We start from the raw sequence: 12,887 nt of genomic DNA on the forward strand, positions 1-12,887 counted from the left end.
AACACTTCCTAACTCATTCTATGAGGCCAACATCACCCTGATACCAAAGCCAGACAAGCACAACACAAAGAAGGAAAATTATAGGACAATATTGCTGATGATCACAAATGCAAAAATCCTCAACAAAATATTGGCAAACTGAATACAGAAGTACATTAAAAGGATCATACATCATGAGCAAGTGGGGTTTATACCAGGGACACAGGGATGGTTCAGTATCTGCAAATCAATCAACGTGATACACCACATTAACAAAATGAGGAGTAAAAACCACATGATCATCTCAATAGATGCAGAGAAAGCATTTGACAAGATCCAACATCCATTCATGATAAAAACTCTCAATAAAATGGATATAGAAGGAAAGCATCTCAATATAATAAAGGCCATATATGACAAACCCACAGCCAACATCATACTCACTGGGCAAAAACTGAGTGCCATCCCTCTGAGACAGGAACAGGACGAGGATGCCCTCTATCACCACTCTTATTTAACATAGTACTAGAGGTTTTGGTCAGAGCAATTAGGCAAGAAAAGGAAATAAAAGGTGTCCAAACTGGGAAGGAAGAAGTGAAACTTTTGCTATTTGCAGACAACATGATTCTATATAGAGAAAACCCTAAAGAATCCATCGGAAAACTATTGGAAATAATCAATAGCTACAGCAAAGTTGCAGGGTACAAAATCAACCTACAAAAATCAGTTGCATTTCTATACTCTAATAACGAACTAACAGAGAAAGAACTCAAGAATACAATCCCACTTACAATCGCAACAAAAAGAATAAAATATCTAGGAATAAATTTAACCAAGGATGTGAAAGACCTATACAAGGAAAACTATAACATTATTGAAAGAAATCGATGATGACGTAAAGAGATGGAAAGATATCCCATGCACGTGGATTGGAAGAATAAGCATAGTTAAAATGTCCATACTTCCTAAAGCAATCTACAGATTCAATGCAATTCCAATCAGAATCCCAATGACATTCCTTATGGAAATATAACAAAGAATCCTAAAATTCATATGGGGCAACAGAAGATTCCAAATAGCTAAATCAATCCTGAGAAAAAAGAACACAGCTGGAGGCATCACAATCCCTGACTTCAAAACATACTACAAAGCTATAGCAATCAAAACAGCATGGTACTGGCACAAAAACAGACACACAGATCAATGGAACAGAATTCAAAGCCCAGAAATAAAATGACACATCTATGGACAGCTGATCTTCAACAAAGGAGCCAAGAGCATACAATGGAGAAAGGAAAGTCTCTTCAATAAATGGCATCGGGAAAACTGACAGCCACATGCAAAAGAATGAAAGTAGGCCGTTATCTTACACCACACACAAAAGTGAACTCAAAATGGATTAAAGACTTGACGGTAAGACCTGAAACCGTAAAACTCCTAGAAGAAAATATAGGCAGTACACTCCTCGACATCGATCTTAGCAGCGTCTTTTCAAATACCATGTCTACTCAGACAAGGGAAACAAAAGGAAAACTAAACAAATGGGACTACATCGGACTAAAGAGCTTCTGCAAGGCAAACAAAACCATGAACAAAACAAAAAGACAACCCACCAACTGGGAGAAAATATTTGCAAATCATATATCTGACAAGGGGTTAATCTCCAAAATATATAAAGAACCCACACAATTCAACAACAACAACAGAAAACAACCCAATCAAAAATGGGCAGAGGATATGAACAGACATTTCTCCAAAGAAGATATACAGATGGCCAATAGGCTTATGAAAAGATGTCCAACATCACTAATTATCAGGGAAATGCAAATCAAAATTACAATGAGATATCACCTTACACCCGTTAGAATGACTATAATTAACAAGACGAAAAATAACAAATGTTGGAGAGGATGTGGAGAAAAGGGAACGCTCATACACTGCTGGTGGGAATGCAAACTGGTGCAGCCACTATGGAAAGCAGTATGGAGACTCCTCAAAAAACTAAAAATAGAAATACCATACGACCCAGCTATCCCGCTACTGGATATTTATCCAAAGAACATGAAATCAACAATTCAAAAAGACTTATGCACCCCTATGTTCATTGCAGCATTATTCACAATAGTCAAGACATGAAAGCAACCCAAGTGCCCATCGACCAATGACTGGATAAAGATGTGGTGTATATACAACGGAATACTACTCAGTCAGAAAAAAAGACAAAATCATCCCATTTGCAACAACATGGATGGACCTGGAGAGTATTGTGTTAAGCGAAATAAGCCAGACAGAGAAAGACAAACACCCCATGATTTCTCTCATATGTGGAAGATAAGCAAAGACATGCACAGAGAGAACAGGTTAGTGGTTACCAGAGGGGAAGGGTTGGGAGGTGGGCATAAAGGGTAAAGGGGCTCATACATATGGTGACAGATAAAAACTAGACTATTGGTGGTGAGCACAATATGGTCTGTACAGAAACTGATAAATAATACTGTACACCTGAAATCACACAATGTTGTAAACCATTATGACCTCAATAAAATAATTTTAAGAAATGAGAGAGTTGGTCACCAGCACCTCTGCTCTAAAAGAAATAATAAAGAGTGTCTTATAGACAGAAGGGAAATGACCCAAGTAGAAGCTTGGAACTAAATGAAGAACACTGAACATGGCAACTAGCCGGATAAACTTAATAAATATTGGCTGTATAATATAATAATAATAGTAATTCTTACTGGGTTTAAAAATACATATTATATTTAGATTTATGTTTAATTCTGTCATTATATTATATAATGTATGTATTGTGTATAAGCTATAAAACAGACTCTATATACTATAGTACAGAAGCTGGGAAAATGGAGTGAGTCAGTGCCCTCTTGTTCCTTTATGATTTGTAGCTATATCTAGTTATCTTGACTGAGGCAGTCACAGTAATCTTGAAGATCAGCTTAATTAACATCACTTAGCCCCCATTTTCAAAATGCGCCTTGGAAGATTATATGCTTGCATCCTTAGTTTGGGTTCTGGAGGAGGAGGGTGCATTATCAGTTGATCACAGTGAAGATGGAGTGGAAATAATCTGGATGGAAGGGGTTTGTACTTTGTGTGGGAATAAATTTGACTGGAATGACAAAACCCTCTCACAGTGAGAACAAGACGGTGTGGAGGCTGAGAGTCCAGAGATGGAAAGTCTAGGCTCAAAAATGGCCTCAGTCACCAGGTTCTCTCACCACATTTGTCTGCTGTCCTTAGGTTTAGTTGTTGTCCTCATGCTTGTTACCTCATAGTCACAGAGTAGCTGCTGTGCCTCCAGACATCATGCCTGCAATTAAGGAAAGAAGAGGGAAGAACAAATGCTTTTCCCATTGAGTCTGTTCTCTTTTTTTAAAAAAAATTTTCTTTTCTTTTCTTTTCTTTTTTTTTTTGAGGAAGATTAGCCCTGAGCTGACATCTGCTGCCAATCCTCATCTTTTTTGCGAATGAGGACTGGCCCTGAGCTAACATCCGTGCCCGCTTTCCTCTACTTTATATGTGGGACGCCTGCTACAGCATGGCTTGACAGGCAGTGAGTAGGTCCGCACCTGGGATCTGAACCGGCAAACCCTGGGCCACCAAAGAGGAGCGTGCAAACTTAACCGCTGCGCCACCAGGCTGGCCCCGAGTCTGTCCTTTTTAAAAAAATCAATATTATTTAGTTATAATTTACATATAGTAAAGTGTACCCATTTTAAGTGTTCTTTGAGTTTCAAAAAATGTTTAGACTCATAACTACTGTCTTACTCAAGATACAGAATATTTCCATCACTCAAAATTCCCTCACGCGCCTTTGCAGTCAACTCCCTCCCACCCCTGGCCCCAGGCAACCTCCGTCGTACTTCTTATCACCATAAATTAGTTTTGCCTGTTCTAGAATTTCGTATAAATGGAACCACGCAATATTTACTCTTTCATGTCTGTCTTCTGTCACCGAAGATAATATTCTCGATCTTCATCCACGTTGTGTGTATTGATAGTTCATTCCTTTCTATCGCTGAGTAGTATTCCATGTATGAATACACCATAACTTGTTTATCCATTCACCTGTTGATGGACATTTGGGTTGGTCTGTTTCCAGTTTGGGGCTACTGCAAGCATAGCTGCTCTAAATAAAGCTTTGTGTGGACAGATGCTTACGTTTTCATTGGGTAAATAGTTAGGAGTGGGATTTCTGGGTCATGTGATCGTCTCTCTCTCTTACACACACATACACACTCACTGTCCTGGTGCCTGGTTTCCTATTTTATTCACTCGGTTATAATCTGTTACCATTATTGTTTATTTTGATGCTCAATTCGCCCTTGATTTGGCCATTAGGAGCCCCAGGTTGCTTTCTGTGTCCTTTTGAAATCTCCCTCTCCTTCCGTGAGCATTGCCTTACTTTTTGGCCACATTACTGTTCCCAGGTGGCTATTTTATTAGTATAGCCTCATAACCATCAAATATCATCCACATTTTTGCACCCATTAAAACAATTAAAAGTTTTAAAATTCTAAGGAACTTCAAAAAAGTTGTTTCTTTTCACACCTGGAAAAGTGCAGGGGACTTTTCTCTCCCCCCTCATTCTGGCGTGAGACATACTTAGACCTCCGGCCGGAGCTTTGTGAGGACCGCTGCCAGATGCTCCGGCAGGCGCTGGGTTCTGGGCAAGGATTTGCCCCGTCCCTGCCCCCAGGGAGCTCCTCGTCTAGATGGGGAGACCAACCTGTACGGCACTTTGCCCCTTGTCAAATGCTTTCCCATATAGGATCTCATTTTAATTCAAGACTAAAAGGCAAGGGAGTCCATACCTGAAGTGGGTGTCAGGGACGAGGCAGGAACCATAAGGCTATGTAGTAGCTCCACTTCTCCTTTCTCTGTGAAAAGACGTGTGCGCAGAAACGGCTTTGCCTCTCTTAGCCTGCCCCGCTGTGTCAGGTCCAGAGCTGGCGCGTCCTCGGCCCTGGCATTTACTGCGTCACCCTGGGAACTGCTGACTCTCTTAACAGCCCGTGACCTCTATGAAGAGTCGCACTCGTGTTCGGGTCCACTGGTCCTAGTTCAAAGCCGGGTACACAGTAGGTCCTCGATAAATGTCAGTTTCTTCCCCCCTCTCCTGGTACATGCACACGCAGACAGACAGCCACATTGATTTACTCTGTAAATATTTAAGTTAATGAATGTTCCCTTCCATTTGCCTCGGGGCTTTAGTTTTTGTTTCCAGGTGAGAGAAATAAAAAATGTGAACTGCTTTACATTTCTCGGATATATGTGCTATATACATTTGGGATTATTACTGTAGATTATTGAAATACTTTGCTTTATGACTTTCATTTTAATTAGAAGAAGTTGACTTCAGACAACTTAATACCCGGCCTTTGGTTCTGAAGGGAGCAATACGACATTGGCAGTGACCAGGACTGCATGACCTCAGAGAAATTTTTCTCCTGATTCTGTGACTTGATGCCATAAAATCTCTCACTTGAAAAAAACCTAAAGAAATATGTTTGACATATTTCAAATCCTTTCTATAAATTGTTGAAAAGATTTAATATACCCGCCAGTCGTAAAATCTTTAATTTGAGTTGACCTTCCGTGGTCCCAATTCTTACACACGCAGTTTTTATTACCGAAGAATAAATGATGGATTTCCTGTTATTTGAGGGAATAAGAATGCCCTTCAATCACCTCTTCCTACAACAGAGATTTGAACGTGTTCAGTTCAGCTCTCATAGAAGGAACGATCTCAAAATGGTTTGTAGCGTGGAAATAGTTTGTCCTCTGTTAGTACAGGCATCCTCCCACTTTTTTCCTTTTTTTTTTTTTAGAAAAAAAGAGCTCTAGCCAGGGATGAGGTTCAGCAAGTTTGGTTTGGTTTAGGGCAAATCAATAAAGTAAAAATTATTTTTCATCAATTCCCATTAGAAAGTCTGAGCTATGCGCTCAATATATATAAAAAAAAAAATTCCCAGCGGATTGAAGATAAAACTTTTGGCCAAAATATTGAGCCCGGGATGAGGCTCAAGCAGGACCTTTTGTCTCCATTTGGCAGTGTCCTGTTCGCAGGCTTTGGCGAGGCCACTGTGCAGAGCAAAGAGTGCTGGGTTTGGAGGAAGGCAGGATTTGAAATTAGCTGAGTGATCTTAAGAAAATTACTTAAATTCTTGGGTTCACTGGAAGACAGACAGCATCCAAGACGGCCTCCACGAGCCCACCTGCTGGTGTTCACGTTCTTGTGTAGTGCCCTCTCACACTGAATAGGGCGGACCTGTGTGACCATTAGGATATTAAGGGATGCATGATTCCTGAGGCTGGGTCATAAAAAGACATCGCAACTTCTGCCTTCCACTCTCTTCGATCGATCACTCTAGGACAAGCCAGCTGCCATGTCTCGAGGACACAAGCAGCCCTGTGCAGAGCTCCATGTGGTGAGAAACTGGGGTCTCCTGCCTACCACCTGGCACCAGCCAGCTGGCATGTGATCGAGCCATCCCTTGACTGGAAGTGGGTCCTCTGGTTCTGGTCGAGCCTTCAGATGACCACAGCCCCGGCCAACACCTTGACTTCAGCCTCGAGAGATCCTGAGCAGAACCACCCAGCTATGCCCAAATTCTTGACCTGTAGAAACTGCGTGAGATAATAAATGTTAATGTTGCTTTAGGTTGCTAAGTTTTGGGGGCATTTATCACTGACACAGAGCCTCAGCTTCCCACCCACTGAAATGGGGCTTCTAAGCCAATCCCATAGGGGTGTCAGGAGGATGAATGAGAGCAGACACACCAGCAGTCTAGCCCAATCCTGGTGCAGGAGGAGGGGGACCTGAGAGCATTGTCACTGTAGTGCTCTCAGGCCTTTATAATACTTCTGTGGTGCTGTGACCCATCACCTCTGCGCCCCTGATCATAGGAGTTTTCCCAATACAGCAAGTGTGCCTTTTGAGCACTAAAATTTTATAGTTTTTCTTTGCCTTTTTTTTTTTTTAAGGAAGGAGCACATAGACGTTTAACCAGTGACAAATAAGTTAAGGCCTCTGACTAACACATGGTGTTGACATCTCTTTATATATCATTACTTCATGATTGCCAAAGTTAGCTAATTTCCTGCTTTTGCGACTTAGTTTGCTCTGAATTCTGTATATTATATTTGCTTAAAATGAAGGCTACCGTACATGCCATGGGCAGCTGCAAATTCCAAGTGCACGCATTCCCTAAAGAAGTCTTCAGTTAGAGGCCTCGCATGCTGTGTTTATGTTCAAGAGTCAATTAGATCACGGAGGATGTGAAACCAGCGGACAACGCCTGGGAATGACCGTGATGCACCTGTGGGTTGCTTAGAAGACCTGCCCCGGGCACGTGCAGACTTGACTCATTCACGAACAGGCTCACGTTCCTAATGCAGTTGGTGCGTTGTCTCTTCTTGGGCCAGGCTTCAATCTGAAACTTAACCGAGATGATTCTAGAGCTTTCTTTTCTGAGTAAATGCCACCTTCACATAAAACTGCTTTAAAACGTAGGCTTTATGATTATTTAGGTATGGTGAGGCCACCAGATCAGGAGATGACTGCCTTTGAAAAGATAGCTCATTACTCTCCATTCCCAAGAGGAGGGGTGCACGTTGCCCCAGAGGGGGCCACATGGGGAAGCACCAGGTGGGTCACAGGCAGAGGTCACGGGAACATTGTGGGCAAGAGCCTTTATTGTGGTTTCTGCAGGAAGGAATGGGTAAAGCAGGGTGAGTAGGATTAGGATGGGCTAGTTTGAGTAATTTCAGCAGGCTCTGGGGCAGGGGGCTGTCCCTAGTTGTCTGATACCTGGCCCTGTAGGATGAGGATAGTGGGATAGTGGGAGAGCAGGGGGAAGTGGTCCCACACCCTGATAAAGGTACCAGTGTGAGAGCCCGATGAAGGAGGTGGTTGGATGTGGGCTCTGCATCCGTTGGTTTGCAAATGAAAGGCATGTTCAGCAGGAAAGAGGTTTACCACCTCTAGGAATTAGCCAGCCCTGGGAGGGGCAGGCTCTCCAGGGTCAGCGAGGCCCAGATGTCAAAGCATCAGAAATACATGATTAATACAAAAGCCCATCACTTAATATTAGTTAACTTATTATCAGATGTGCCTTTTGACTTTCAAGAAAGGTCACTATTTTTATAGACCTCCTTTTCACCACCAGGTATGGATTGGCGGTTTTGTTGTTTTAATACCACATATTCAAACCTTCTGCTAATAGGCTGGATCTGGAGATGTGATTATTGGGGGATGGAGCACAGGAAGGCCCTTCCGGCCCCTCTTTCGCACGTGGGAGAGCTAGGAGCAGGAAGGCCCTGGTCGGAGGGGTGCTGCCTGGGACCCTGCCCGGGGAAGAGGAGCTGTGAACAGTCGGTTCCTCGTGGGGGCACCTCCACCACAGGCCAGGCTCACGGAAGCATCAAAGGGGGGCCTAGCAGAGGGATGCGGGGTCCTCACTTCCCGAGAGACAGGAGGAACACCTTTTCCTCCTCTGAGCCTAGATCGCATCGTCTCCTAAAACCATTGCTCTTTGACGTGGGGAGATGTGCTTGCTTTGTACCTAATTAGGGAGGAAGTCAGGGGGAACGCCGGCTGGTGGAGAAACTGGAGCGGGCCCCCGTTGCCTTCCTTAGCCCCGGGACCAGAGCCCAGCCCTGCCCTCAGACTTGGCAGTGCTTCAGCAGCCTGAGGACAAGGCCTGGGGCTCTGGAGACTGCAAGACCCGAGAAGGGAGAGAAGGGCAAGGTCTCCCATCCCTGGGGGGAGCGGGGCGTGGATGGAGGATTCCATAGCAGGGGTAGATGCTGGGCTGGAAGGCTGGATGATGGAGTGGGATTGAGCAGAGAAAGCTCAGGAGACCTGGGATTAAGTGGAATGAATACACTGACATCTGCTCACTAACTTTCTTCCGTAAAACTCAAGACTCAATTTTGCTTTGTTTGTGTTTATTTGCGTGTGTGGGTTTAAACAGACAACAAATTCATCTGTCCGAAATAAGAATGTTGGAAAAAGATAAACCCTGAGGAAGTTTCTCTCCTACCTTGTTTCTGTCCACCACACTCGCCACCTCCTCCCCCAGATAGATAGCCACTTTCATTAGTTTCTTGTGTCTCCTTGTGTTGTTTTCCTTATAAAAGCAAACATTAATATATGGTCTTATTTCTTTCTTGAACAAAAGGTATCATGTTTTAAATATCCCATTCAACACCTTCCTCTTCTTCACTTAGCAGTGTAGCCTGGAGGTCTTTCCATATCAGTACAGGGAGAGCTCGCGTCTCCTTTTTCACTGCTGCATAGTACTCCACTCTGTGGATGTACCACACTTGAATTAGCCAGATATGTTTTGATTTACACTTGGTGGTTTCTAGCCTGATTCTATGGCAAACCATGCTGCAGTGAATAACACTACATGCACCTCATTTCTGATGTGTGCTGGTGTATATGTAGGATAAATTCCCAGAAGTCGGATTGCTGGTGAAAGGATATATGTACTTTTGCCTTGAATAAATAGAGCCAATTTGCCCTCTATCTAGGCTGTGACATTTTGTCCTTCCCCCGGCAATGGATGACAGGCCCTGTTTCCCTACAGTGTCGTCAACAGAGTATATTATAAAATTAACTTTCAAAGTTTCCAAATGAATGAGGCCCATGGCTCGGGAATGGGATATTTATGTTGGAAACATCGGCTAACTTCTATGATGCGTTTCTTCTCTTACTTATCAGCTAGTAATTCACATACAACCTGCCTGGAGGGCACAGGTGTTCACACACAGGCTGGGGACCACTCGGCCTCAGCAGGAAGTAGTCTGGGAGGAGAGAAATAGACTTGACCATGGATAGGCTTGGGTTAAATGTCCTGGGATGTTCCTTCCGTCCTGATTGTCTGATTTGATGATATGCCTCATCTATTCATCTCGGTTTTTCCTTCCTTCCTGATAAAACTTACCTGTGGGAGTCATGTTCTGAAACGTTTGGTGACTGTCTTTCACCGAAGGCAACCTTCGATGGCTAAGTGCACGTCAGCAGTTCCTGGGGCCATCTGTGGTTGAACTGACTGGGTAAGTGTCCTTTTCCTTGTGTGACAGCCAAGCTGAAGGAAGACGCACTCAGCTGTGGAGCAAAGCCAGGGGATTTCCGCAGCCCCTCAAGGAGCCATGTATGGGAAACAATTCCTTTCTCACACACAGCAGCCCAGCCACCTGAGCAGACCCATTCACTGGCCTTAATCTCATCCGACGTCCCCTGAGAATCAACCCAAACCCAAACACGGGGGGTTTCCTCCACTACTTCTCTTCAAAACACTTTGCCGCCATTATCTAATCAATCTTCAGAGCAGGTTTTGGAAGGGAAGATGGTTTTCCTTGTGTCATGGTGCCTGCAAGTGATGACGCACGTGGCAATGCGACAAGGAGCAGAAAGCAGATTTCCTGTGACTTTCCTCCCCTCGGCTGCCTCTGGGAGAGCCTGCTCTGCTGTGGCCCCCACCTTCTCTCCTGCAATCTCTTGGTGGACGTTTGGGGCCATAGTCATGTTTCCTGGTCTACAAGCAGAAGGTCCTTGACCATAGCCCTTGGCCACTCGGGCTTTCTGGATGATGTGTAAACACTAGCAGTCTGACTTTGGGTAAGAGTAAGCCTTGCCTGAGCCTCTGTAAAGTAGGAATAGTAACCTGTATGTTATGGGATTATTGGGAAGACAAAAAGAGATAATGGAGATGAAGATGCTTGACACATAACAGCCAGACAGTAATTCCTTTGAGCAAAACAATAACCAACCAACCAACCAACCAGAGCAGCAGCATCGTTATCATCATCATCAACGACAACGACAAAATGGTTTGATCCAATCAGTTCAGTGACTATCAGAAAACATCACAACAAATCAGACTGGAGCAGGCTGGCCCTGGCTGTCATTGGTGGGTGTCCGTGTGAGGCAGCGACACGCGTGTAAGGAGTATGGGCTCTGCAGCTGGACGGCCTGAGGTCAGCGCTTGGCTCCACCACTTCCCAGATGGGTGGCCTTGGGCCAGTTATTTAACTGCTTCGTGCTTTGCTTTTCTTACCTGTAAAATGGCCATAATAATCGAATTTGCTTTGTAGAACTGTTGTGAGGACAAATGGGCTGACTCGCCCAAGGAACTCAGCTTAGTTGCTGTCAGCTGGGCAGGGCTCCTTCACCGTCAGATTTTATAACTGTGCAAACCTGGCCCAACTCCAGGGTGGCGCTGTTTCACGGACCAGTCTTCCTCCACAGGCACGAGAAATGGCAAAGGCAGGCACTCCAGATCACTACAAATTAGAACAAGGGGAGGAGCCAGGAAGCGTCTTGATTGTGTTGTGTAGTGCCATCAAATGGAAACGAGGAGCTAAGTACCTGCCCTGCAGAGAGTGAGTGTGTTTGTAGGAGGATTAATATGCCAGGAAAAGATGCCTTTGAACGTCCCTCACAAGCTTTGGTCCATGGCGCAGAGGCTGGACAGGATGCTGGGCTGCAGCATGACAGAACAGATCATAAATCAGAGGCGTGCTCCCTCTCCACGGATGGCGGGAGAGCCCACCCAGCGCCGCAGGATGAGCAGACATGAGGCCCCGGGGAAATGAGGCATCAAGGATCCACATCCCATCGCTTCTGTCATCAGCTAGTTCTGAGGAAAGGCCAGAGAGGTGTGGCAACTGCTTATTTGAGAAGAGATCTCTTTGACCCAACCGAAGTCTCTCGAAATGGTGACGGGGATTAATCAAATTGTTTCTGACAAAGACCATGAAAACAAGAGAATTTAATTTGAAAATTAGGAGCATGTGAAAACAAAAAGGCACAGTTCTGGCCAAATGACTTGAGGCAATTCTTAGCATCCATATGGGATACGTTAGGAAGCCAAGGAGAGGCTGGGAAGCGGCGCACAGGAAGACCTTGGCCCCCACGATGTAGGGTTTGCGGGACGTGAGGCATCTCGCAGGAGAACACGGTCTGTATTAATGGAAGGAAACCAGCTAACATTTGTAGAGTCCTTCCTCTGTGCCACACTCAACTTTAAGCACTTTGCGCACATCAACTCATTTAAAATTCTCAACAACTAATAGGTAGGAACAATTATTAGTTTCATTCCGATTTTCTAGAAGGTAGAACCAAGGCACGGAGACTAACCTATTCGAGGTCATCCAGGATGTGAGTGAAGGCTGTCGGATGCACGATCCAACTCTCCGCCACATCCTGGACCACTACCTCGGCCATGGTGGTGGTGGGAAGTATATCACTTGGTGGCTTGGCAGTGAGTCTTGATCAGGGAAACAAAGAAGCTGGAGGCCAGACTGTCCCACCTCAGAAGGCAGCCTCTAAACCTGGTAACGGGGAAGGGAGTCCACAGGCTTCCTTCTCCTCTATCTTTTTTTTTTTTTTGAGGAAGATTAGCCCTGCGATAACACCTGCCAATCCTCCTCTTTTTGCTGAGGAAGACTGGCCCTGAGCTCACATCGTGCCCATCTTCCTCTACTTTATATGTGGGACGCCTGCCACAGCATGGCTTGACAAGCAGTGCCATGTCCGCACCCGGGATCCGACCCGGCGAACCCTGGGCCTCCAAAGTAGAATGTGCACACTTAACTGCTGTGCCACCGGGCCGGCCCCTCCTCTCTCTTCTCTTTCTCCTTCTTCTTCTTCCTCCTCCTTTTTGTCCCCCTCCTCCACCTCTCTTCCTTCTTCTTCTTAACTTGACAATTTAAAATACAAACCCATCACCTGCTTCAACAATTATCAACCATTTTCAATCTCATTTTACCTACCATCGTCACTTTTTTTCCTCTGGAGTATTTTAAGGCAAATCCTAGACATCGTGTCAATTCACCAGCACATACATGTGTTTAACAGACTGAGGCTTTTAAAAAAC

General features: G+C 44.7%; 1 long non-coding RNA gene across 1 annotated transcript; it reads right to left on the bottom strand.

Annotated features, from left to right (window-relative positions):
- Window positions 1-2,718: 2,718 nt before the first annotated feature.
- Window positions 2,719-6,627, bottom strand: LOC139074711 (uncharacterized). Its single transcript, XR_011524376.1, has 3 exons — window positions 4,812-6,627; window positions 3,929-4,065; window positions 2,719-3,307 (listed from the first exon to the last, which is right to left on the bottom strand). It is a non-coding gene; the product is annotated as an uncharacterized lncRNA (long non-coding RNA).
- Between the last annotated feature and the right edge of the window lie 6,260 nt (window positions 6,628-12,887).

This window comes from Equus przewalskii, chromosome 12 (genome assembly GCF_037783145.1).
Source record: "Equus przewalskii isolate Varuska chromosome 12, EquPr2, whole genome shotgun sequence".
NCBI classification, from domain to species: domain Eukaryota; kingdom Metazoa; phylum Chordata; class Mammalia; order Perissodactyla; family Equidae; genus Equus; species Equus przewalskii.